This window comes from Somniosus microcephalus, chromosome 28, assembly GCF_052327205.1.
Source record: "Somniosus microcephalus isolate GS21.2 chromosome 28, FLI_Smic_1.0, whole genome shotgun sequence".
In the NCBI taxonomy this organism is placed as follows: Eukaryota; Metazoa; Chordata; class Chondrichthyes; order Squaliformes; family Somniosidae; genus Somniosus; species Somniosus microcephalus.
In genome coordinates this window covers 31,144,020-31,171,800 of record NC_141014.1, presented here as the reverse complement: position 1 = coordinate 31,171,800, position 27,781 = coordinate 31,144,020, and the positions used below count along the sequence as shown (strand labels likewise).

General features: G+C 53.2%; 1 pseudogene; it reads right to left on the bottom strand.

The window, feature by feature from the left end:
* Positions 1-27,471, bottom strand: part of LOC147099501 (testis-specific serine kinase substrate-like) — a 48,548-nt pseudogene extending 21,077 nt beyond the window's left edge.
* Between the last annotated feature and the right edge of the window lie 310 nt (positions 27,472-27,781).

Sequence of the window (27,781 nt, the reverse complement as noted above, 5' to 3'; positions counted from 1 at the left end):
CTCTGCTGAGGCCCACGCCGCCTTCAAAAGCATTAAGCAGGATATTGAGCGGGCCACGCTACAGGCAGTGGACGAGAACACTCCATTTCAAGTGGAAAGTGATGCGTCTGACTTCGCCTTGGCGGCCACCCTCAACCAGGCGGGGCGGCCCGTAGCTTTCTTCTCGAGGACCCTCCAAGGGCCCGAGATCAGACACTCCTCCGTGGAAAAGGAGGCCCAAGCCATCGTGGAGGCAGTGCGCCACTGGCGCCACTACCTAGCCGGCAAACGCTTCACCCTACTTACCGACCAGCGGTCGGTAGCGTTTATGTTCAATAATAAACAGAGGGGGAAGATTAAAAATGATAAGATTCTTAGGTGGCGGATCGAGCTCTCCACCTTCGAGTACGACATCATTTACCGGCCAGGGGCCCTTAACGAATCCCCTGACGCCCTCTCACGAGGGATGTGTGCCAGCGCCACCGGGGATCGGCTACAGACCCTCCACAACGACCTCTGCCACCCAGGGGTCACGCGGCTGTTCCACTTCATAAAGTCCCGTAACTTACCCTACTCGATTGAGGAAGTTCGGTCCCTGACCAAGAACTGCCGCACTTGCGCTGAGTGCAAGCCTCGGTTCTACCGCCCAGATAGAGCCCACTTAATCAAAGCTACACGGCCCTTTGAGCGGCTCAGCTTAGATTTCAAGGGCCCCCTCCCGTCCGTCGACCGCAATGTTTACTTCCTGAACATTGTGGACGAATACTCCCGGTTCCCATTCGCCTTCCCCTGCCCAGACATGACCAGCGCCACGGTCATTAAATGCCTCAACAGCCTGTTCTGCCTGTTCGGTATGCCGAGCTACATCCATACGGATAGGGGGGCGTCCTTCATGAGTGAAGAGCTACGCCAGTACATGCTGTCCAAGGGGATCGCCACGAGCCGTACCACCAGCTACAACCCCCGGGGTAACGGCCAAGTGGAGCGAGAGAACGGGACAGTATGGAAAGTAGTCACTCTAGCTCTAAGGACCAAGGGCCTCCCTATCTCCCGCTGGCAGGAAGTCCTCTCGGATGTGCTCCATTCGATACGGTCGCTATTGTGTACGGCCACTAATACCACGCCTCATGAACGAATGTTTGTCTTTCCCCGGAAATCCACCTCAGGCGTATCCATGCCGTCATGGCTCTCCACCCCAGGTCCGGTACTCGTGCAAAGGCATGTGAGGGGCCACAAGACGGACCCTCTCGTGGAGCCAGTACACCTACTCCACGCCAACCCCCAATACGCATATGTCCGGCACGCCGACGGAAGGGAGGACACCGTGTCCATAAAAGACGTCGCCCCAGCCGGCATCGACAACAACCACGGCAATAGCAGCAACGACGATCACAGCAACTCTTACCCACCCACTACTCTTTCATCACCCCCGGAAGAACACCGACCAACGGCACCCCCACCAACTACCCCTCCAACAACCCTGGCGGCACCCCTGGCAGAGACCCAGGAGGCTACCGGGGACACCCAGCCGACACCCGCGGCACCGCAACAGCCACGTCGGTCGCAGAGGACTATCAAACCCCCGAACAGACTAAATCTATAGAAGGGGTGAATGTGATGAAATATTCCATTCATCACTGCCTGTGACTGAGATCGGTTTCAGTGTCATTTCCCTTCCCCCAGACCTCATTGTATTGTGTACTGGAATGTGCTGTATTGTATACTGGAATGTGCTGTGTGTAGGGCTCCGCCCATACCTGGCCCCGTTTGTAAGCTAGCTTCAGTCTGGCCTCAGTCTCCAGAAGGAAGATATCTCTCTCTCTCTTACGTGTTACCTTCTAAGTTAATAAAAGCCTTCTTTTTGTTCTGCTAACTTCGAGTCTCGGAATTATTGAGGCACATCACCTTGCTCACATCCCCCCAAACACAGGCCCCCTCACATACCCTCAAACACAGGCCTCGCTCAAATACCCTCCAACACAGGCCCCCTCACATCCCCTCAAACACAGGCCCCCTCACATACCCTCAAACACAGGCCTCGCTCAAATACCCTCCAACACAGGCCCCCTCACATCCCCTCAAACACAGGCCTCCCTCACATACCCTCAAACACAGGCCTCGCTCAAAAACCCTCCAACACAGGCCCCCTCACATCCCCTCAAACACAGGCCCCCCTCACATACCCTCAATCACAGGCCTTGCTCAAATACCCTCCAACACAGGCCCCCTCACATCCCCTCAAACACAGGCCCCCTCACATACCCCCAAACACAGGCCTCGCTCACATACCCTCAAACACAGGCCTCGCTCACATACCCTCAAACACAGGCCTCGCTCACATACCCTCAAACACAGGCCCCCTCACAGCCCCCCAAACACAGGCCCCCTCACACACCCCCAAACACAGGCCCCCTCACATACCCCCAAACACAGGCCTCGCTCGCATACCCTCAAACACAGGCCCCCTCACATCCCCCCAAACACAGGCCCCCTCACATCCCCCCAAACACAGGCCCCCTCACATACCCCCAAACACAGGCCTCGCTCACATACCCTCAAACACAGGCCCCCTCACATCCCCCCAAACACAGGCCCCCTCACATACCCTCCAACACAGGCCCCCTCACATACCCTCAAACAAAGGCCCCCTCACATCCCCTCAAACACAGGCCTCGCTCACATAACGCCAAACACAGGCCCCCTCACATCCCCCCAAACACAGGCCCCCTCACATACCCTCTAACACCAGCCCCCTCACATACCTCAAACACAGGCCCCCTCACATGCCCTCAAACACAGGCCCCCTCACATACCCTCAAACACAGCCCTCCCTCATACCCCCAAACACAGTCCCCTCACATACCCTCAATCTCAGGCCCCCTCACATACCCTCAAACACAGGCCCCCTGACATACCCTCTAACACAGACCCCCTCACATACCCTCAAACACAGGCCCCCTCACATACCCTCAAACACAGCCCTCCCTCAGATACCCCCAAACACAGGCCCCCTCACATCCCCCCAAACACAGGCCCCCTCACATACCCTCAAACACAGGCCCCCTCACATACCCTCAAACACAGGCCTTCCTCACATACCCTCAAACACAGGCCCCCTCACATACCCTCAAACACAGGCCCCCTCACATACCCTCAAACACAGGCCCCCTCACATACTCTCAAACACAGGCCCCCTCACATGCCCCAAACACAGGCCCCCTCACATACCCTCAAACACAGGCCCCCTCACATACCCTCAGACACAGGCCCCCTCACATACCCTCAAACACAGGCCCCCTCACATGCCCCAAACACAGGCCCCCTCACATGCCCTCAAACACAGGCCCCCTCACATACCCTCAAACACAGGCCCCCTCACATGCCCCAAACACAGGCCCCCTCACATACCCTCAAACACAGGCCCCCTCACATACCCTCAGACACAGGCCCCTCACATACCCTCAAACACAGGCCCCCTCACATGCCCCAAACACAGGCCCCCTCACATACCCTCTAACACAGGCCCCCTCACATACCCTCAGACACAGGCCCCTCACATACCCTCAAACACAGGCCCCCTCACATACCCTCAAACACAGGCCCCCTCACATACCCTCAGACACAGGCCCCTCACATACCCTCAAACACAGGCCCCCTCACATACCCTCAAACACAGGCCCCCTCACATACCCTCAAACACAGGCCCCCTCACATACTCTCAAACACAGGCCCCCTCACATACCCTCAGACACAGGCCCCCTCACATACCCTCAAACACAGGCCCCCTCACATGCCCCAAACACAGGCCCCCTCACATACCCTCAAACACAGGCCCCCTCACATGCCCTCAAACACAGGCCCCCTCACATACCCTCAAACACAGGCCCCCTCACATGCCCCAAACACAGGCCCCCTCACATACCCTCAAACACAGGCCCCCTCACATACCCCCAAACACAGGCCTTGCTCACATACCCCCAAACTCAGGCCTACGTTCGTCACACACCCTCAGCACAGGCCTACCTCACATTCTCCATCATAATCGATGTGACGTTTGGCTCCTTCTCCCTGAAATTCGATGAGGTGCCAGGCAAGTCACTCTTTTCCTTTATTTCATTTATCTGCGACACGATCACGTGTCTCAAGTCACTCATTGAGTGCGCAATCTGGTCCATTATTTGCATCTGCGAGCTGTCGGGGCCGAGTATTCTTCCAGTTTTCCTCTCAGAAGTGCCAGCGATCCTGTCTTCCGAGTCCCTTGTCAAGTTGTCCCGCCACTGAATGTTATCCTTCTTAATCTTCTGGCACAAGTTCTTCAGTTTCTCCTGGGACAGAAAATGGCTACGTTACTGTCTGCAATATTTACAGAGGTACGAGGCCAAAGGCCATCACCTCTTACCTCACCTAAGTGGCCATGTTCCTAAGTTAGCGAGTGTTGGAGGGCACCTTAGCCAACCCTAAACCTGCTGTCATTCCAGAATCTATGCTTTCCGGGAAGGGTCATTGGATGGCGATCAGAAGTGGGAGCCATGGTCAATATATTTCCTCCCTCGCCCAGGGTCATTGCAACCAAATGTAGCATTAGAGGGAGTGCAACGAAGGTTCACCAGACTGGTTCCTGGGATGGGGGGATTGTCCTATGAGGAGAGATTGAGTAGACTCGGCCGATATTCTCTAGAGTTTAGAAGAATGAGAGGTGATCTCATTGAAACATATACAATTCTTAAAGGGCTTGACAGGGTAGATGCAGGGAGGATGTTTCCCCTGGCTGGAGTGGTTAGAACCAGGGGTCACAGTCTCAGAATAATAGGTCGGCCATTTCGGACTGAGATGAGGAGTTTCTTCACTCAGAGGGTGGTGAATCTTTGGAATTCTCTACCCCAGAGAGCTGTGGAGGCTCAGTCGTTGAGTATATTCAAGACAGAGATCGCTAGATTTTTGGTTACTAAGGGAATCAAGGGATATGGGGATCGGGCAGGAAGCTAGAGTTGAAGTAGTGTCCGCTGTGGCTCAGTGGGTAGCACTCTTTCCTCTGCCTCAGAAGATTGTGGGTTCAAGTCTCACTCCAGAGACTTGAGCACAAAATTTAGGCTGACAGTCCCAGTGCAGTGCTGAGGGAGTGCTGCACTGTTGGAGGTGCTGTCTTTCAGATGAGATGTTAAACCGAAGGCCCCATCTGCTCTCTCAGGTGGATGTAAAAGATCCCAAGGCACTATTTGAAGAAGAGTAGGGGAGTTCGTCCTGGGCCAATATTTATCCCTCAAGCAACACGTAAAAAATAAATATAATCCGGTCATTTATCTCATATTGCTGTTTGCTGTGTGCAAATTGGCTGCCGTGTTTCCGTGACTACACTTCAAAAAATTGGCTGTGAAGCGCTTTGGGACATTTGGAGATCAACGGAATAGAAAATCGCGGGAGCGCAACAAAAGGACAGTCGATTCGCTAACGTCCGTTTCGCACCATCGTCCAAGATTAATTATATCCATAGTGCTGACTAACATCAAGGTTGAAAATAGAGATGAGGTAAATGATCGCAGTGATGCCAGCCTTTGGTTTTCAAAGGCCGTAGGTTGTAGGAGTAAAGGAAAACTGAGGGAGGGCAGGATTTTGTGATTCATTTTTTAAAAATTTGTTCATGGGATCTGGGCGTCACTGGCAAGGCCAGCATTTATTGCCCATCCCTAATTGCCCTTGAGAAGGTGGTGATGAGCCGCCTTCTTGAACCGCTGCAGTCCGTGTGGTGAAGGTACTCCCACAGTGCTGTTAGGGAGGGAGTTCCGGGAATTTGACCCAGCGACGATGAAGGAACGGCCGATATACTTCTAAGTCAGGATGGTGTGTGACTTGGAGGGGAACTTGGAGGTGGTGGTGTTCCCATGCACCTGCTGCCCTTGTCCTTCTAGGTGGAAGAGGTCGCGAGTTTGGGAGGTGCTGCTGAAGTAGCCTTGGCGAGTTGCTGCAGTGCATCTTGTAGATGGTACACACTGCAGCCATGGTATGCCGGTGGTGGAGGGAGTGAATGTTTAAGGTGGTGGATGGGGTGCCGATCAAGCGGGCTGCTTTGTCCTGGATGGTGTCGAGCTTCTTGTGTGTTGTTGGAGCTGCACTCATCCAGGCAAGTGAAGAGTATTCCATCACACTCCTTACTTGTGCAGTGTTCTGGGAAATTTGAGCAGGAAATGGGGCAGTAGATCTGAATGTTAACACAGTGGGAGCTGGAGGATAAATTACCCATATATATAACATATGCCTCGATTTAAAAATACTCATCCTTGTTTTCAAATCCCTCCATGGCCTCGCCCCTCCTTATCTCTATAATCTCCTCCCGCGCTATAATCCCCCTCGATCTCTGCGCTCCACCTATTCTGGCCTTTTGAACATCCCCGGTTTTAATCGCTCCACCATTGGCGGCCATGCCTTCCGCTGCCTAGATCCTAAGCTCTGGAATTCCCTCCCTAAATCTCTCCACCTCTCCCCTTCTCGCTCCTCCTTTAAGACTCTCTGTAAAACCTACCTCTTCGACCAAGCTTTTGGTCATCTGTCCTAACATCTCCTTCTATGGCTTGGTGTCAAATTTAGTTTTTTTTTGATAACGCTCCTGTGAAGCGTCTTGGGAAATTATTTACATTATATAACTATAAGTTGTTGTCTGCGTGAGGTCTAGTATCTCTTCCAAGCAAGTCACTGATGATAGAATGAGCCACTATTTCAAGCAACCATCATTCACAATAGCCACCGTATCTTTACAGAAAGAATGCATTTAGAGTTAGGACATATATCGTAGCTAAGCATGTCCTTCGCCACATACCTCAACAGCTAACGATTTCAGCCACATGGTGTTACTCTCCGCTTCAGCCATGCGCTTCTCCACTTGTTTACAGTTTTTCTGTTAATGACAGCAGGAACAGGTTAGGCAGTCACCTGATCGTCCACTCAACCAACCAGTTGGTCAACCGGCCAGCTAGTCACTCATAAGTTGTTCGACCAGTCAGTCAAACAGGCCAAACATTTAACTAACCAGTCGGTTACCTAATTAGCTCACCATTCAACCAAGTAATCAGTTAGATAAACCCATCAGCTACTCATTGGTGTATCAACCAGATAGAACAGTAGAACAAATGGATTCTGGTGAGTGAATGCAGTAGACTCAGATTCAGTGGGAGTTACAGTGTCTCGGTTTAAACCTAGTTCAGCTGTGGCTCAGTGGGTAGCACCCTCGCCCCTGAGTCAGAAGGTTGTGGGTTTGCGTCCCACTCCAGGGACTTGAGCACAAAATCTAGGCTGACACTCCCAGTGCAGTACTGAGGGAGCGCCTCACTGTCAGATAAGATGTTAAACCGAGGCCCTGTCTGCCCTCTCAGGTGGATGTAAAAGATCCCATGGCACTATTTTGAAGAAGAGCAGGGGAGTTCTCCCCGGTGTCCTGGGCCAATATTTATCCCTCAACCAACATCACTAAAAGCTATTAACTGGTCATTATCACATTGCTGTTCGTGGGAGCTTGCTGTGCTGTGTTTCCTACATTACTTTACATCGGATATACAGCACAGAAACAGTCCATGCCGGTGTTTATGCTCGACACGAGCCATCTCCTGTCTTTCCTCATCTAACGCTATCAGCAGAGCCCTATATTCCCTTCTCCCTCATGTGCTTGTCTAGCCTCCCCTTAACCGCATCTATACTATTCGCCTCAACCACTCCCTGTGACTACACTTCGAAAGTACTTCATTGGCTGTAAAGCGCTTTGAGACGTCTGGAGGTTGTGACAGGCGCTATAGAAATGCAAGTCCTTTCTTTTTTAGATACACCCTCATCACGTACCTCGAGGAATAATGAATTATACAGGATGGTTCTTCTGTCACTCTCCAGCTTGTTGAGTGACCTCTCTAGCTCCTTGTGTTTCTCCTATTGACAACAGTGAATGATTTCATCAGTGAGTTAGTCAGTCAGCCCGTTACTTCACTCCTTTTCTATCTCCAAGTTTTGCCTCTGATCTTCTCCCCCCATCCTTCCTCTGGTGAAGGGTCTGACTCAGGCCGCAGTACCGCTTCAAGGTTACCAAGTGGCCATTCCTTAGGTGCGAGTCCAGAGTGTCCAGCGGGCGGGGATGACTGCAGCACAGGCCAACTCTATTTTCATCCCAAAACCCACACACAAGCACACTTTTCCCCAGAGGGTGGGGAAATCATAGAAATCATAGAAATTTACAGCACAGAAGGAGGCCATTCGGCCCATCTTGTCTGTTCCGGCCAACAAAGAGCGATCCAGCCTAATCCCACTTTCCAGCTCTTGGTCCGTAGCCCTGTAGGTTACGGCACTTCAAGTGCATATCCAAGTACTTTTTAAATGTGATGAGGGTCTCTGCCTCTCCCACCCTTTCAGGCAGTGGGTTCCAGACCCCCACCACCCTCTGGGTGAAAAAATTTCACCTCAACTCCCCTCTAAACCTTCTATCAATTACTTTAAATCTATGCCTCCTGGTTAATGACCCCTTTGCTAGGGGAAATAGGTCCTTCCTATCCACTCTATCTCGGTCCCTCATAACTTTATACACCTCAATTAGGTCTCCCCTCAGCCTCCTCTGTTCCAAAGTAAACAACCCCAGCCTATCAAATCTTTCCTCATAGCTAAAATTCCCCAGCCCAGGCAACATCCTCGTAAATCTCCTCTGCACCCTCTGCAGTGCAATCACATCCTTCCTGTAATGTGGTGACCAGAACTGCACGCAGTATTCTAGCTGCGGCCTAACTAGTGTTTTATACAGTTCAAGCATAACCTCCCTGCTCTTATATTCTATGCTTCGGCTAATAAAGGCAAGTATCCCGTATGCCTTGTTAACCACCTTAGTTACCTGTCCTGCTACCTTCAGGGATCTGTGGGCATGCACTCCAAGGTCCCTCTGATCCTCTGCACTTCTCAGTGTCCTACCATTTAATGTGTATTCCCTTTCCTTGTTTGCCCTCCCCAAATGCATTACCTCACACTTCTCCGGATTGAATTCCATTTGCCAATGTTCTGCCCACCAGACCAATCCATTGATATCTTCCTGCAGTCTGCAGTCATGGGCTGATCTTTCCCTTTCTCCAGTCCGTGGATGTTTCAGCCAACTACAGAAGCCCAGCATCCTACGCTGACATCAACAATCCAGGAACTGTGCAGCCCAGTGCCACACTACCTACTGAACCATTAGGGTTCATGCACCCTTACTGTTGTTACAGCTTATATACTGATCGTTAACTAACTCTATTAAGAAAGCTTTCTGCCACTTGCAATGTCCTTCAGTCTCCTTTACCGCCCATTTAATTGACCCCACTGCACTGACCATCAGGTCATTCGTATTGCCTATCCGTCTACTCTCCTGCCTAGACTGACATAAGAACATAAGATAAGAAATAAGAGCAGGAGTCGGCCACACGGCCCCTCGAGCCTGCTCCGCCATTCAATAAGATCATGGCTGATCATCGACCTCAACTCCACTTCTGTCCAAAAGTCTATCTATCTCAGCCTTGAATACACTCAAAGACTCAGCATTCACAGTCCTCTGGGCTGACCTGTACACCCATCATTTATTTCCTAGGAACATAGGAGATCTTGTAAAGAGAAGACTATTTGGTCCAACAAATCCATCCCTTTTTAATTGATCTGAACCCCTGGTTCCCAACTTCCTTTCATATCCCTCCATCCCCTCTTTCTTCACAATGCACTCAGCTGTCTATTGAACCTACTTCTCTTTTCCATTTCAGTGGCCTTTCCTGGTTACAAAGGGTAGATAATACGATGACAGGCCCCCACTTCTCAGAGAACTGGCACAGAGGCCTGGGGTCTCCTCTCCTCCACCCCCCATCAACTTGAGCTCAATCAAAACTCTGCTCCCTGTATCCTAACTCGCACCAAGTCCTGTTCACCTACCACTCCTGTGGTCACTGGCCTACACTGGCTCTCGGTCCAGCAACGCCTCGATTTTAAAATTCTCAACCTTGTTTTCAAATCCCTCCACGGCCTCGTCCCTCCCTATTTCTGTAACCTCCTCCGGCCCCACAAACCTCCGAGATCTCTGCGCTCCTCCAATTCTGGCCTCTTGCACATCCCCGATTTTCATCACTCCACCATTGGCGGCCCTGCCTTCAGCTGCCTGGGCCCTAAGCTCTGGAATTCCCTCCCTAAACCTTTCTGCCTCTCTATCTCTCTCTCCTCAGGCAGCAAGTACAAAGGGGCCTGCGAGCCTGTTCTCAAATTGTAGGTTAGGTGCATTACGTCCCGCAGGTTCAGTTTAGATTATGCATTTGGGACATAGAAAGACACAGGCCTAGAAATTCGGTGGGCTGCGCCACCAGTTAGCGCCTAAAGAGGGCACTTAGTGGCTTTAGCGCCACTGGCCGCGCCTCCCGCGATATTTAGCTGGGGCGCTAATGGCAGCGTTAACCTGTTGCGCAGCGCCGCCTCCGATGACGTCATCGGTGTGCGCAGTGCCCCGCTACCGCCCCGATCTCGATATTTGACAGCGACCGCCTCTGTAGCGCCGTTCGCAAATGGCGCCCGGTTCACGGGGCCTTCCTGTGGCGCAAATTAAGGTGGAGGTGCGGGCCGGACGTTTTTTTCAGCAGCCGCCTGCCAGCACCTCTGTCCCCGGCCTCCTGATCGCCCCCCGCGGCATTGCCGGCTGTTTTCCAAGAGCCCGGCACTTCTCGGTGCCGGGCCCTTTTGCCGGCACTCGCGATCTCCGATCGTGCTGGTGCAGGCCCCTCCCCCTTAAGAATGGGAGGAAGGCCTGCAGTACCGCAGCGCGCCTTGCCGCAGCATGTGGCGCTGCGGCACGTTGCGCTGCGATATTCAGTTTCAGCGCCGTAAGAGGGACGCGGAGCGCCTCGAGCCTTGCCCCGTGTCCCTCTTGGGGTGCTCAAGCTGAATTTCCGGCGGTCGCTACTGCTCCAAACGCTGCGCTAAATCCGGCGCCCAGGCGAGCTTGGCGCCCCGTTTGCGGCTCCGCCCAATTTCTCCCCTACAGAATTTTACAGCTCAGAAACAGACCATTTGACCCAACTGGTCTATGCTGGTGTTTATGCTCCACACAAGCCTTCTCCCATTACTTCATCTAACCCTATCATAATAACCTTATATTTCTTTCTCCCTCGTGTGTTTATCTAGCTTTCCCTTAAACGTATCTCTGCTATTCGCCTCAACTACTCCATGTGGTAGTGAGTTCCACATTCAGTGTTGCTCAGTTGGTAGTGAGTTCCACATTCAGTGTCGCTCAGTTGGTAGTGAGTTCCACATTCAGTGTCGCTCAGTTGGTAGTGAGTTCCACATTCAGTGTCGCTCAGTTGGTAGTGAGTTCCACATTCAGTGTCGCTCAGTTGGTAGTGAGTTCCACATTCAGTGTCGCTCAGTTGGTAGTGAGTTCCACATTCAGTGTCGCTCAGTGGGTAGTGAGTTCCACATTCAGTGTCGCTCAGTTGGTAGTGAGTTCCACATTCAGTGTCGCTCAGTTGGTAGTGAGTTCCACATTCAGTGTCGCTCAGTGGGTAGTGAGTTCCACATTCAGTGTCGCTCAGTTGGTAGTGAGTTCCACATTCAGTGTCGCTCAGTGGGTAGTGAGTTCCACATTCAGTGTCGCTCAGTGGGTAGTGAGTTCCACATTCAGTGTCGCTCAGTTGGTAGTGAGTTCCACATTCAGTGTCGCTCAGTTGGTAGTGAGTTCCACATTCAGTGTCGCTCAGTGGGTAGCACCCTTGCCTCTGAGTCAGAAGGTGGCGTGGGTTCAAAGTCCCACTCCAGAAACTTGAGCACAAAAATCTGGGCTGATATCCCAGGGCTACTAGTGCTGAGGGAGCGCTGCACTGTCTGAGGTGCCGTCATTCGGGTGAGAAGTTAAAGCGAGGCCCGGTCTGCCGTCTCGGGTGGACGTAAACGATCCCAGGGCACTATTTTGAAGAAGAGCAGGGGGAGTTATCCCCGGTGTCCTGGGGCCAATATTTATCCCTCAATCAACATCACTAAAACAGATTATCTGGTCATTATCACATTGCTGTTTGTGGGAGCTTGCTGTGCGCAAATTGGTGCCGCGTTTCCTACATTACAACAGTGACTACACTTCAAAAAAGTACTTAATTGGCTGTAAAGTGCTTTGAGACATCCGGTGATCGTGGAAAGTGCTATATAAATGCAAATCTTTCTTTCTTTCATCCTAACCACACTGTGGGAAAGAAGTTTCTCCTGAATTCCTTATTGGATTTATTAGTGACTATCTTATATTTATGGCCCCCTAGTATAGGTCTCCCCCACAAGTGGAAACATCTCTGCGTCTACCTTATTAAACCCTCGTGTAATCTTAAAGACATCGATCAGATCACCCCTCGGCCCCCTCTCTTCTGGAGAAAAGAGCCTCAGCCTGTTCAATCTTTCCTGAGAGTTATAACCTCTCAGTTCTGGTATCATCCTTGTAAATCTTTTTTGCACCTTCTCCAATGCCTCTTTATTCTTTTTGTAATATGAAGACAAGAATTGTACACACTACTCCAAGTGTGGTTGATGCGCTATCAATTACTCATAAAAGACGGAGAGTTAGGAGAGTAACTAAAAGGCTTTTATTAGCAAAGAACAGAGCATGCCTCTCGTGGTTGACTGGGTTCCAAGAAGGCAGGGGGCTGCAGAGTGTGGTAAACCACTGTTTGTATTCCACTGTGTACATGCCTGGACATGCCTCGGCTGACTCCTCCCACAAGTCCTAGTATAAAGGTGACTGCTCCCCAGCCCTTTGTATTTCTGGACCGGTCGACCACTCGAGGCAGACCTTCATTCTTTTGTTAATAAAAGCCTTTAGTTACTCTCTTAACTCTCAGTCTTTTATGAGTAATTGATAGCGCATCAATTTTATTAACAAAATTTTTATAATGGAGAAGATCCTCACACCAGCATGCCTGGACTTAGATCATCAGGAGGCGGACTCATCCACCAAGTTTACTCACTGGCTTAAGTGTTTCGAAAAATTCCTGACCGCCTCCGCAGCAATCAAATCGGACGAGGACAAACTGGATGTCCTGACCTCCAAAGTGAACCACCGAGTGTACTCGGTCATCCATGACGCAAACCTCGAAAAATTCCTCCGCACCGCCCAACTCCTGAACCTGACATATAACAAGGAGAAGTGCATATTCCGCACAAACCGCCTCGCCATCCTTGGCTGTGTTGTGGAACACGGAGTCATCGGCCCCGACCCCGACCGGATGCGTCCCCTTATGGAACTCCCACTGCCCCACTGCCTCAAGGCCCTGAAGAGGTGCCTAGGGTTTTTCTCCTATTACGCCCAGTGGGTCCCCTACTATGCGGACAAGGCCCGTCTGCTGATCAAGTCCACCTCTTTTCCCTTGACGGCAGAGGCCCGCTTAGCCTTCCACCGTATCAAGGAGGACATTGCCAAAGCCACCATGCACGCAGTGGATGAATCCATCCCCTTCCAGGTGGAAAGCGACGCGTCCGACTTTGCCCTGGCCGCTACCCTCAATCAGGCGGGGAGACCCGTGGCCTTCTTTTCACGAACCCTCCAAGGCCCGGAGACCAGACACTCCGCTGTTGAGAAGGAGGCCCAGGCGATTGTGGAGGCTGTCCGTCATTGGAGGCACTACCTGGCCGGAAAACGATTTACCCTGCTCACTGACCAGCGTTCAGTTGCTTTCATGTTTAACAACAAGCAGAGGGGCAAAATCAAAAATGACAAGATCTTGAGGTGGAGAATCGAACTTTCCACCTACAATTACGAGATCTTGTACCGGCCCGGGAAGCTCAATGAACCCCCGGATGCGCTATCGCGTGGCACCTGCGCCAGCGCGCAGATCGATAGACTGCGGGCCCTCCACAATGACCTCTGCCACCCGGGGGTCACCAGGTTCTTCCACTTCATCAAGGCCCGCAACCTGCCTTACTCTATTGAGGAGGTCAGGACCATGACCAGGAACTGCCAAGTCTGCGCTGAGTGCAAACCGCACTTTTATAGACCAGACAGGGCCCACCTGATAAAAGCCACTCGCCCCTTCGAGCGCCTGAGCGTTGATTTTAAAGGGCCTCTCCCCTCCTCCGACCGCAATGTGTACTTCCTCAATATTATTGATGAGTACTCCCGTTTCCCGTTCGCCATCCCCTGCCCGGACATGACCAGTGCCACGGTCATTAAATGTCTGAACGACCTCTTCACCCTGTTCGGTTTCCCCAGCTATATCCATAGCGACCGGGGCTCATCGTGTATGAGCGACGAACTCCGTCAGTACCTGCTAACTAGGGGTATTGCCACAAGCAGGACCACCAGTTACAACCCCCGGGGGAACGGACAGGTGGAAAGAGAAAATGCGACAGTTTGGAAGGCCGCCCTGCTAGCCTTAAAGTCTAGGGGCCTTCCAACCTCCCACTGGCAGGATGTGCTCCCCGATGCGCTCCACTCTATTCGGTCACTGCTCTGCACTGCCACTAACGCCACCCCTCATGAGAAAATGTTTGTCTTCCCAAGGAAGTCCACATCGGGGACATCGCTACCGCCATGGCTGACGTCCCCAGGGCCGGTCCTACTGAGAAGACACGTGAGGACCCATAAAACGGACCCCCTGGTTGAGAGGGTCGACCTCCTCCACGCCAACCCCCAGTATGCTTACATTGCATACCCGGACGGGCGGGAGGACACAGTCTCCATAAGAGACCTTGCACCCTCGGGGGCCGCAGTAACCCACTACTCACTACCACCCGCCCCCACGATCCGATATCCAGCCCCAGCAGACGGCAGGCCTGGGCCCCGCGACCCGCTCGACATCTACGAGGACGACACGCCTGTGCCACAGCCTACGCAGGACTCAACACCGGAAGCTCCACTACCCCTGCCGTCGCCACGCCGATCACAGCGGCAGACAAGACCTCCAGACCTCCTGGGGAGAGGCCCTTTAAAATCAACGCTCAGGCGCTCGAAGGGGCGAGTGGCTTTTATCAGGTGGGCCCTGTCTGGTCTATAAAAGTGCGGTTTGCACTCAGCGCAGACTTGGCAGTTCCTGGTCATGGTCCTGACCTCCTCAATAGAGTAAGGCAGGTTGCGGGCCTTGATGAAGTGGAAGAACCTGGTGACCCCCGGGTGGCAGAGGTCATTGTGGAGGGCCCGCAGTCTATCGATCTCTCATGGGGGGTGGCATTGGTGGCTGTACAGAGCAGTGACCGAATGGAATGGAGCGCCGCAGGGAGGACCTCCTGCCAGCGAGAGGTCGGAAGGCCCTTAGATTTCAAGTTTAAAAGGACTGCCTTCCAGACCGTCGCATTCTCCCTTTCCACCTGGCCATTCCCCCGGGGGTTGTAGCTGGTGGTCCTGCTTGTAGCAATACTTCTCGCGAGCAGGTACTGACGAAGTTCGTCGCTCATAAAGGATGAGCCCCTGTCGCTATGAATATAGCTAGGGAAACCGAACAAGGCGAAGAGGTCATTCAGACATTTAATGACCGTGGTACTGGTCATGTCTGAGCAAGGGATGGCAAACGGGAAACAGGAGTACTCGTCAATTATGTTGAGGAAGTACACATTGCGGTCAGAGGAGGGGAGGGGCCCTTTAAAATCGACGCTCAGCCGTTCAAAGGGGCGCGTGGCTTTGATCAGGCTTGCTCTGTCTGGCCTATAAAAATGCGGTTTGCACTCGGCACAGATTTGGCAGTTCCTGGTCATGGTCCTGACCTCCTCGATGGAGTAGGGCAGGTTACGGGATTTGATGAAGTGAAAAAACCTGGTGACCCCCGGGTGGCAGAGGTCATTGTGGAGGGTCTTCAGTCTATCAACCTGCGCGTTGGCGCATGTACCACGTGATAGGGCATCTGGGGGCTCATTGAGTTTCCCGGGCCGGTACAAGATATCGTAATTGTAGGTGGAGAGTTCGATTCTCCACCTCAAGATCTTGTCATTCTTGATTTTGCCCCTCTGCTTATTATTAAACATAAAAGCTACTGAACGCTGGTCAGTGAGCAGGGTAAATCGTTTTCCGGCCAGGTAATGCCTCCAATGTCGCACAGCTTCCACAATGGCCTGGGCCTCCTTTTCGACAGAGGAGTGTCGAATCTCGGGGTCCTTGAGAAAAAGGCCACGGGTCTCCCCGCCTGGTTAAGGGTTGCAGCTAGGGCAAAGTCGGATGCGTCGCTCTCCACTTGGAAAGTGATGGACTCATCCACTGCGTGCATCGTGGCCCTCGCAATATCTCTTTTTATGAGAGTGAAGGCTGCACAGGCCTCTGCTGCCAGGGGGAAGGAGGTGGACTTGATGAGGGGTCTGGCTTTGTCCGCATAGTCGGGCACCCACTGAGCATAGTACGAGAAAAACCCTAGGCATCTCTTCAGTGCTTTTTGGCAGTGGGGGAGGGGGAGCTCCATAAGGGGGCGCATCCTGTCGGGGCCGATGACTCCGTTCTCCACTACACAGCCAAGAATGGCAAGGCGCTTGGTACGAAACATACATTTGTCCTTGTTGTATGTTAGGTTCAGCCGCTGGGCCGTACGGAGGAATTTCTCTAGATTAACATTATGGTCCTGCTGGTCTTGGCTGCAGATGGTGACGTTGTCTAGATAGGGGAAAGTGGCCTGGAGCGCGTTCTGGTCAACCATCCGGTCCATCTCCCGTTGGAAGACTGAAACCCCGTTGGTGACGCCAAAGGGAACTCTGAGGAAGTGGTAGAGACGACCGTCAGCTTCAAAAGCTGTGTACTGGCGGTCCTCAGCCCTGATGGGGAGCTGGTGGTATGCCGACTTCAGATCAATCGTCGAGAACACCCGGTATTGTGCCATCTGATTGACCATGTCAAATATGCGGGGGAGCGGGTATGCATCTAACTGGGTGTAGCGATTGATCGTCTGGCTGTAGTCAATAACTAGGCGCTGTTTTTCGCCAGTCTTCACTACCACCACTTGTGCTCGCCATGGGCTGGTGCTACTTTCAATAATCCCTTCCTTCAGGAGTCTTGCTACCTCAGATTTAATGAAGCTCCTATCCCCGGCACTGTAACGCCTGCTTTTGGTAGCGATGGGCTTACAGTCGCGGGTGAGGTTAGCGAACAAGGAGGGGGGGGGAACTTTAAGGGTGGAGAGGCTGCAAATGGTGCGCGGCGGGCGATTTAAAAGCTGCTGGCTGCAGACTGTGAGTGGGGGGAGGGGTCCGTCGTACGCTAATGTGACACTCTTAAGGTGGCACTGAAAATCCAACCCCAGTAGAACAGCAGCGCAGAGATGGGGCAGGACCAGGAGTTTAAAATTTTTGTATTCTGTGCCCCTTACTGAAAGGGTCACTACACAGTAGCCACCGACGTCCGCTGACTGGGCTTTGGAAGCCAAAGAGATCCGATGGCGCGTCGGCAGGACTGGGAGAGAGTAACTGCGCACCGTGTCGGGGTGGATAAAGCTCTCTGTGCTCCCGCTGTCAAAAAGGCAGGTAGTGGCGCGGCCGTTTACCGTAATGTCCATCATGGACCTGGACAGTTGATGAGGGAGAGATTGGTCCAGCGTCACGGAGGCCAGCGTATGGTCGAGCGAGTCGATGTGGTCGTCAGATGAGGCGGTGGTTGAGTCCGGGTCCCCCGTGGTTGAAGTTGGAGACGTCCAAGATGGCGGACAAAATGGCGGCGCCCATGATCCCGATCCCCACGCGGCTGGGGGAGCCCAAGATGGCGGACAAGATGGCTGCCCCCACGGTTCACACGCGGCGCTGCTGGCGTTAGCGATTTTACCTTTGCAGGCGTTGACATAGTGTCCTTTCTTCCCGCAGCCGGAGCAGGTAGCGTTTCTCGCCGGGCAGCGTGCTCTGGGGTGTTTTGCCTGGCCACAAAAATAACATTTCTGTGCCTTGGACATCGCAGCAGCAGTTGAAGGTGGCGGTCCCATGACCCAAGGTTGTGGCGTCCACGTTGCGGAGCGGTTAGGGGAGAAGGCGTCCATATTCCTGTGGGCCGCGTCGAGCGAGAGCGCGAGGGACACTGCCTTTCTCAGGTCCATTTCTCCCTTTTCCAACAGTCTCTGCCGGGAGTAGTCGGACCTTAGACCCGCAACGAAAGCATCTCGGGTCAGTCCCTCCGTGTGTGCTGCGGCTGATACCTCTTTGCAATCGCAGCCTCGGCCGAGTATCCGTAGTGCCCGTAGGAAGGCCTCCACCGATTCCCCGGGCTGCTGTCTGCGGGATCTTAAGAGGTGCCTGGCATAGACCGTATTTACCGGGCGTGCGTATTGCCCTTTTAGCAGATCGATAGCCGCCGCGTAGGTCGTCGCGTCCTGGAATATTGTATAAACTTGGTGGCTCACCTTTGAGGCCAGGATTTCCAGCTTGTTTTCGTCCAGGGTCACAGTTGAGGCTTGCAGGTAGGCCTCGAAGCAACGCAGCCAATGCGCGAATTTGGTAGCCGAACCCGATTCTGGGGGTCTAGGTCCAGGCATGTTGGTCTGAGGGCTCGCAGCAGCTCCTGCTGCTCAGCGTTTGGTGCAGCAGCCTGCTGCTCGGCGTTTGTTGTCGACATTTTGTTTTTGCTAATAAAATTGATGCGCTATCAATTACTCATAAAAGACGGAGAGTTAGGAGAGTAACTAAAAGGCTTTTATTAGCAAAGAACAGAGCATGCCTCTCGTGGTTGACTGGGTTCCAAGAAGGCAGGGGGCTGCAGAGCAATCACCTTTATACCTGGGCCTGTGAGTGGAGCCAGGGGCGGAGCCAGCAGAGACATGCTGAGGCATGCATAGGTACAACAGTGTGCAACAACAACAACAATAACAGTGGTTTACCACAGTGGTCTAATCAAGATTCAAGATCTATACAAGTTTAACATAACTTCTCTGCTTTTGAATTCTATTCCTCGAGGCTCTGTCTGACCTGCCTTCGTATTCCTAATTTGCCGCTCCTAGTATTCACCAATGATTTGGATCGATGTTAGCTCTGGTTTATCATTTACCTCTAGTTTTTGAGTGTATTCCTTCAATAGGTTCACAGCGCTTTTACTCTTCTCGATCTGCTCCAGAAAGTTTGCACACTGCAAATCACAAAGAAAGAATTAGCCGCACCCCGTTTGGCTTCAGCGAACCAAACGGTTATGAGTGTTGCAGCCCATCAGATTGACTGAAGGTATCACGTGGGGATAGGGTGGCCATCTCTGGTTGGCCGTATTCCTGGAGGTGTTGTCACATGACCCTCCTGCATCCCACTGCCCCGCCCCCCACGCTCACCGCCATTGGTCGCCTAACACGCCCATACTCGCGAACAGACTCTTTCCCGATTGGATGACTTTTGACTGTCTTTCTTTCCCATCTCAGATATTTTTTTTATCACTAATAACCAAAGTCGTCAAAGAATTTTATTTAGAAACACACTGGTTTTTTTTGATGCCCCAATGATTTTTTTCTCCCGGAGAAGCTCGCGGCCGTGTCCTGGAGATTAATCTTTAATTCATGGAGACTCCAGGACAGTCCCGGAGGGTTGGCAACTTAGAGGGTGGACCAGTTGGCCTTGTAACTATTAATGTGTAGGAGTCTACGTACTCCTAGCAAAAAATACTGAACTCGGAGAGGTTCAACAGAAAAGGTTTAATTCTTGAGACTGCATGTTGAACACAAAATGGCGTCAGAGCCTACACCAAGTTCGACTGCCTTTCATCAGTCCACAGCTTCGACTGCTCCTCCCCCGCTCTGGGCTTAACTATGTTGCAGATCGAGTTTCTTAAGGGTGTGATCCTTCTTAAAGGCATGACGCCTGATTTATAGTCTACGGACCGAAAAGCGGATTGTGTCCTTTCTGTGGTTGGTACGCCACACAGCTCCCCCCAGAATCCGCTAGTAGGGAGTGTACGAACCGGCGTGGCAGCTTGATGGCACGGCCGGAACGGCTCTTGGCGGTTGGTGTCGGGAGCGGGGCGGTCGGACGTGTCGGGCTCTTAGGCGGTCTGCCCCGCGGTGGGGGTTGGCCCACTTGAACGGGTTCGTCGGGCTCTAGGTGCGCCAGCTTGAGCCAGTCGACCGACACCTTGTCAGTTCTGCCGCCCACTTCGAGGAGGAAGAACTTGTTCCCCGTCTGGAGTACCTTGTAGGGTCCGTCGTATGGGGGCCGTAGAGGTCCTCGGTGGGCGTCATGGCGCACAAAAACAAATTTGGCCATGTGCAGGCTAGGTGGTACGCGGGTTGCTGGTTCGCCGTGCCGGCCGGTGGGTACCAGAGCGAACTGTTGTGCTCGGTTGGCGAAAGCGCGGCGTTGCAGGTCAGCCGACCAGGGGGTCGTGGCGGTGGGCAGGAACTCTCCATGTACGCGCAGCGGCTGGCCGTACACGAGTTCCGCCGCCGAGGCTTGCAGGTCTTCCTTGACCGCGGAGCGTAGGCCAAGTAGCACCCACGGGAGGCGGTCGATCCAAGCCTCGTCCTCGAGGCTGGCACGGAGGGACGCCTTCATGGACCTGTGGAATCGCTCGCACAGTCCGTTGGCTTGGGGGTGGTAAGCCGTGGTGCGGTGAACGGCCACCCCGAGGTTTCGGGCGATGGCGGCCTACAGATCAGAGGTGAACTGTGGGCCTCTATCCGACGTCATGTCGGAGGGGACGCCGAACTGAACGACCCAGGTACCGATGAACGCCCTCGCGATGTCGGCGGTGGTGGTGGACGTCAGTGGAATGGCCTCGGGCCAGCTGGTGGTACGGTCCACGATTGTCAGCAGGTGCGTGTGACCTTGTGATGGCGGCAGGGGGCCGACGAGGTCGATGTGGACGTGGTCAAACCTTCTTTCTGGCACGGTGAACTCCTCGAGTGGGGCTTTGACGTGCTGGTGGATTTTGGCACGCTGGCAAGCTATGCAGGATCTGGACCAGACGCGCACATCTTTGTGCAGGCCGCGCCAGACAAGTCGGTTGGCCACCAGTCTAATGGACGCACGGGTGCCGGGGTGTGAGAGGCCGTGGACGATGTCGAACACCTGTTTTCGCCAGGACGCCGGGACTACGGGGCGGGGTTGCGCCAAGGAGGTGTCGTATTTGACTGTGATGGCGGACGGGATGCAGGCGACGTCGGTCAGTCGCAGCCCTGGGAGGGTTGTGGGCGCGGAGAGCAGATTGGGGTCGGTGCGTTGCTCTGCTGCCAGTTGAGCATAGTCCACTGCCAGGTGGGCGCCGTGGACGGCAGGGCGGGATAGGCAGTCGGCCACCACGTTGTCTCGGCCGGAGACGTGCCGGATGTCCATGGTGAATTCGGACACCGCGGCGAGCTGGCGTTGTTGCCTGGCTGACCACGGGTCCGCAGATTTCGCCATCGCGAATGTCAGGGGTTTGTGGTCGACAAACACGGTGAAGGGGCGGCCCTCCAGAAGAAATCTAAAATGGCGGACTGCCAGGTACAGTGCGAGGAGCTCGCGGTCAAAGGCGCTGTATTTGGCCTCCGGGGGGCGCAGTTGGCGGCTGAAAAAGGCCAGCGGTTGCCAGGCCCCGTCGACCCACTGTTCGTACGCGGCGCCGACCGCGTGGTCGGAGGCGTCCGTGGTGAGGGCCACCCTGGCGTTGGGCTGTGGGTGAGCGAGCATGGTGGCGTCGGCGAGCGCCTTTTTGGTCGAGTCAAAAGCGGTCAACATGTCCGCCGACCACTCGATCGCCATTCTGTCTTTCTTACCCCGGAGGGCTTCGTATAGGGGCCGCATGAGGGAGGCCACTCCGGGAATGAAGCGGTTGTAAAAGTTGATCATCCCCAAGAACTCCCGGAGGCCTTTGATGGTGGTAGGCCGGGGGAACTGCTGGACGGCGTGCACCTTGGCGGGCAGGGGAATGGCTCCATCCTGCGTGATGTGGTGGCTGAGGAATTCGATCCTGCTGAGGCTGAATTGGCACTTGGCTGGGCTGATGATGAGCCCGTGCTCACTAAGCCGCTGGAACAGGGTGCGGAGGTGCTCGATGTGTCCCTGCTTGGAGGAACTAGCTACCAGGATGTCATCCAGGTAGACAAAGAGGAACTTCAGGTCCCGGAGGACCGAGTCCATGAGCCGCTGGAAGGCCTGGACCGCGTTTTTGAGGCCGAAGGCCATTCGGAGGAACTCGAATAGCCCAAAAGGGGTGATTATGGCCGTCTTGGGAACGTCCGTGGGGTGGACTGGCACCTGATGGTAACCGCGCACCAGGTCGACTTTGGAGAAGACTGAGCGGCCGGCCAGTCTAGCCGAGAAGTCTTGAATGTGCGGTATGGGGGTACCGATCCGGCGTGGTGGCGTCGTTTATGCGCCGGTAGTCCCCGCAGGGGCGCCATCCCCCGTCGGGTTTGGTGACGATGTGGAGTGGGGAGGCCCAGGGGCTGTTGGAGTGGCGGATGATGCCGAGCTGTTCCATTGTGGCGAACTCGGCCCGCGCGATCTCCAGCTTGGCCGGGTCCAGCCTACGGGTGTGGGCATACACCGGTGGGCCTGTGGTGGGGATGAAGTGTTCTACCCCGTGCTTAGCAACTTTCGCGGAGAAGGTCGGGTTGGTGAGGGCTGGCAACTCAGCCAGGAGTGCTGAATAGTCGTCCGTTGAGTGGGCGCGGCACTGCCACGCCATTTTGGCGGGTTGGGGGGGGCCATGGCGCCCGGGATAGGTGACATGGTGTTCATGTCCACGAGTCGGCGCCGAGGCATGTCGACCAACAGGCCGTGGGCACACAGGAAATCCGCACTGAGGAGCGGGGAGAGCACCTTGGTGGTGATAAACTCCCAGTGGTAGCGGCGGCGCGAGGTCGATGGTGACGGTGCGGGTGCCATACGTCCGGATGTCGGTGCCGTTGGCGGCAGCCAGCGCAGGGCCGCAGCCACCTCACTGGATCTCGAGGGCGGACGCGGGGATGATGCTGCGGCGCACCCGTGTCGCATAGGAAACGGCATCCGGAGGCGCTGTCCGTAACGTACAGCAGCGCGCCTGCTTGCCCCACGGCCATCGTGTAGGCCGGTGTGGGGGCAGTTGGAAACGTGCAGGGATGGCTGCAGCGGCGTGCCCGTGCGCCGAACTGGGTATGGAAGTAGCAGTAGCCCTGGGTCGGAGGGCTTGGGGGACGTGGGGGCCTGGGGGGCCCCGTGGCTGAGCTGTGTGGCCGCGCGATAGAGGGTGGAGCGCGCGCCGACGCTGCGGAGGCCAGGTCGGGGGTGACGGCGTGGTTGGAGCCGGCGGACAGGAGCTTATCGGCTTCGTCAGCCAGGACCTCGAGGTCCGTGAGACTGGACGCCACGATCGCCGGGCGGATGCTGGGATGTAGTTGGCGGATAAAGAACGTGCGGAAGAGGGAGCCGGGCGGTTTCTCGTCGGTCAGAGCAAGCATGTGTGAGAGCAAGTCTGACGGCGTGGAGTCACCGAGGCCCAGGAGGTCGAGGAGGTGGCAGTTGCGCAAAAATTGGGAGGCTGTGAATTTTTTAAGGAGCGCGGCCTTGGGATGTGCGTACTTGCCTTCCTCCGAAGGGTTTTGTAGCGTTGTCCAGACTTTCGTGATTGTGGAGCTGCCCAGGGAGGCGAGGAGGTAGTCGTACATCGTTGCGTCGGCGGTGATGCCGCGGAGTCGGAATTGCGATTCGGCTTGAAGGAACCAGGCGGTGGCTAGGTTCTCCCAGAACTCCGGCAGCTTCACAGAAACTGCATTTGTGTCAGCCATGGTTACGCTTAGGAGTCGTCCTGAGCGTTGGGGTCACCAATGTAGGAGTCTACGTACTCCTAGCAAAAAATACTGAACTCGGAGAGGTTCAACAGAAAAGGTTTAATTCTTGAGACTGCATGTTGAACACAAAATGGCGTCAGAGCCTACACCAAGTCCGACTGCCTTTCATCAGTCCACAGCTTCGACTGCTCCTCCCCCGCTCTGGGCTTAACTATGTTGCAGATCGAGTTTCTTAAAGGTGTGATCCTTCTTAAAGGCATGACGCCTGATTTATAGTCTACGGACCGAAAAGCAGATTGTGTCCTTTCTGTGGTCGGTACGCCACAAATGGCTGAAATCCAGGCGGAGCTTTTGTTCTTTTAATTGTGCCTCCTGGGCACTTTCTTTAATGCCCGGGCAGCAAGTTGAAAATCTACCTCATGAGATGCTCTGATGAAATCCTCTGTCATCCTGCAGAGGAGGACATAAGGAAATAATCTTGAGGTCTTTTGTATTCCTGAAGGTCTTCACAGGTAAAGGTCCCACTGTGAGGTCTTCACAGGTAGAAGTCCTACTGTGAGATCTTCACAGGTACAGGTCTCACTGTGAGATCTTCACAGGTAAAGGTCTCACTGTGAGATCTTCACAGGTAAAGGTCTCACTGTGAGATCTTCACAGGTAAAGGTCTCACTGTGGGATCTTCACAGGTAGAGGTCCCACTGTGAGATCTTCACAGGTAAAGGTCTCACTGTGAGATCTTCACAGGTAAAGGCCTCACTGTGAGGTCTTCACAGATAGAGGTCTCACTGTGAGATCTTCACAGGTAAAGGTCTCACTGTGAGATCTTCACAGGTAAAGGTCTCACTGTGAGATCTTCACAGGTAAAGGTCTCACTGTGAGGTCTTCACAGATAGAGGTCTCACTGTGAGATCTTCACAGGTACAGGTCTCACTGTGAGATCTTCACAGGTACAGGTCTCACTGTGAGATCTTCACAGGTAAAGGTCTCACTGTGAGATCTTCACAGGTAAAGGTCTCACTGTGAGATCTTCACAGGTAAAGGTCTCACTGTGAGGTCTTCACAGATAGAGGTCTCACTGTGAGATCTTCACAGGTACAGGTCTCACTGTGAGATCTTCACAGATAGAGGTCTCACTGTGAGATCTTCACAGGTAGAGATCCCACTGTGGGATCTTCACAGGTAAAGGTCACACTGTGAGATCTTCACAGGTAGCGGTCTCACTGTGAGGACGTCACAGCCCTAATCTAGAGCTTATACCTCACACTACATTTCCCACTTTCCATTTGTTTTTGGTGGCACCATTCCTGGGCCTTCCTTGTTTCTTTTTGGTAAAAACCTACCGGACTGCCACTGAGCTGCCTGGTGGCCCATGGTCCTTTCATATCTTCTGTCCCTGAGACTGGAGACTGGCATTTCCTGGAATCCAAACTTTCAGCACTATTGGTAGAATCCTTGTCACAGGATAAATTGAGGGCGGACACATTAGTGGAGGCAGCAGATCACCTCAGCTCGGGACTGGAGTGCTGTGCATCATCAAGTATCTTATTGCGCTCAGTCCTAGAGAGATAAAAAGGCAGCAAGCTAATATTTTGGGGACTAGTTTTTGCCCTCGATTTTGACCCTAGCCCATTTATCAGTTGTGGACAATTCCCTGGATCAGAGGTTGGGCAAGAGATCAGATCCTAAGATTGCACCAGTTACTTGAGGTCATCCAAAACTCGGCTGCCCATGTCCTAACTTGCACCAAGTCCCATTCACCCATCACTCCTGTGCTCGCTGACCTGCATTGGCTCCCGGTTAAGCAACGACTCGATTTTAAAATTCTCATCCTTTTTTTCAAATCCCTCCATGGCCTCGCCCCTCCTTATCTCTGTATTCTTCTCCAGTCCCACAACCCTCCGAGTTATCAGCGCTTCTCTAATTCTGCCCTCTTGAGCATCCCTGGTTATAATCGCTCAACCATTGACAACCGTGCCTTCAGCTGCCTGGGCCCTAAGCTCTGGAGTTTTCTGCCTAAACCTCTCTGCCTCGCTACCTCTCTTTCCTCCTTTAAGACGCTCCTTAAAACCTACTTCTTTGACCAAGCTTTTGGTCACCTGCCCTAATTTCTTCTTATGAGGCTCGGTGTCAAATTTTTTGTCTTATAATACTCCTGTGAAGCACCTTGAGATGTTTTACTATGTTAAAGGTGCTATATAAATACAAGTTGTTGTTGTTGTGAGTTTAGGCTGTCAGCCGTGGCTCAGTGGGTGGCACTCTCACCTCTGAGTCAGAAGGTCGTGGGTTCAAGTCCCACTCCAGAGACATGAGCATAAAATCCAGGCTGACACTCCAGTGCAGTACTGAGGGAGTGCTGCACTGTCGGAGGTGCCGTCTTCTAGATGAGACGCTAAACCGAGGCTCCCTCTGCCCTCTCAGATGGACATAAATGATCCCAAGCCACTATTTCGAAGAAGAGCAGGTGAGTTATCCCCAGTGTCCTGGGGCCAATATTTATCCCTCAATCAACATCACTAAAAACAGATGATCTGGTCACTATCACATTGCTGTTTGTGGGAGCTTGCTGTGCGGAAATTGGCTGCCGCGTTTCCTACATTACAACAGTGACTACACTTCAAAAAGTACTTTATTGGCTGTAAAGCGCTTTGGGACGTCTGCTGGTCGTGAAAGGCGCTATAGAAATGCAAGTCTTTCTTTTTTCTTAGTCGCAACCAAGTTCCTAGTGGGTGGAGGTGCAAGGCTTAGAATTGTATGAATTGGTATTAAATTGACAGTCTCACTCAGAGGACATGGAGACTCAGAGTCTCACATTAAAATTTCATGTTGGCGCATTATGGGACGCTGTTAGCCTGGATTTTCCACTATAAGAACAGTTTACACCCAAGTAGTTAGAAATAGGTTGTGTGCAAAAAAGACAACATTAGGATAGCTGACCAAAAACTTGGTCAAAGAGTTTTAAGGAGGGTCGTTAGAGGTGTAGAGGTTTTGGGAGGGGATTCCAGAGCTTCGGGCTTAAACAGCTGAAGGCACGGCCGCCAAGGGTGGGGCGAATGAAGTGAAGGCTGGACAAGAGGCCAGAGTTGGAGGAACGCAACCAAGAGCGTCGAGAAATGGCGCGCCGAATTTCCCTGCCCCCCGAATGATGGTGAGTGCTTTATGTGACATTTTCTCCGCCTCTCCCCCCATAAATGTGCGTAATTGGTGGAAGTCTGGTGCAAGCCATTGCTGCCAACTCTTGTGACCAAATTGGAAGAACGCAATTCAAGCATCAGAAGATCTGCACTATTTGGATGGAGCAGGTGGACCTTTACTCTGTAGCAGGGGTGGGACTGTACCTAATCCAGATGTGTTTGCTGGGTGCAATAGGGACAAAAGTTTTCCATTCGCCCTACACGAACATCCCTTAGCCTAATGACCGCACAACATGGCTGCATTTTAAAAGTAACTGAAATAAGTCGATAAAGCGCTTCATACCCGTGGAAGGAGACTGACTTTTTCTTTCTGGTGAACAGTCATTTCTTTTCTTTCTTCTCGTGCTCGAAGTTGACTCCTGACATGTCTCCTTTGCATCTGATCTGCTCCTGGCTGGTATTCTGGAGCTGGCTCAACTCATCGGATTGCCAGATAGTTTTGAAGACAATCTCCGTCATTCTTCAACGCCTCACCTGCTTTTGACGCTGGACCTGCCGTGAGTGGGAAAGGTGCTGGCCGGAGGCAAAGAAGGGGCAGAGAGTTGGGATGGGCCTTGGCCAAGGAAGAGATCTGTTCAAATTTATCAGTCGGTTAAATCGCCTCGCATTTTCTGTACTTGGACTGGAAAAGAATCCCTCCATCAATGGCACAGGAGAATTCCCTTGCCACAGTAGGAGAAACAACTCAGAGAACAATGTATTGCAATAGTATAAGCAAGTGTCATAACAGTATAGAGAACGTAGAGAGTGATGTACCATAACAGCATAGAGAACTGAGACAGTGATGTGTCACAATAGGGTAGAGAACACAGGAAGTGATGTGTCACAATAGGGTAGAGAACACAGGAAGTGATGTCTCCTGCCTTCTGTTACCTAGGCCCTAAGCTCTGGAATTCCCTGCCGAAACCTCTCCGCCTCTCTTTGCTCTCTCTCTTCCCTCCTTTAAGACGCTCCTTAAAACTTACCTCTTTGACCAAGCTTTTGGTCACCTGC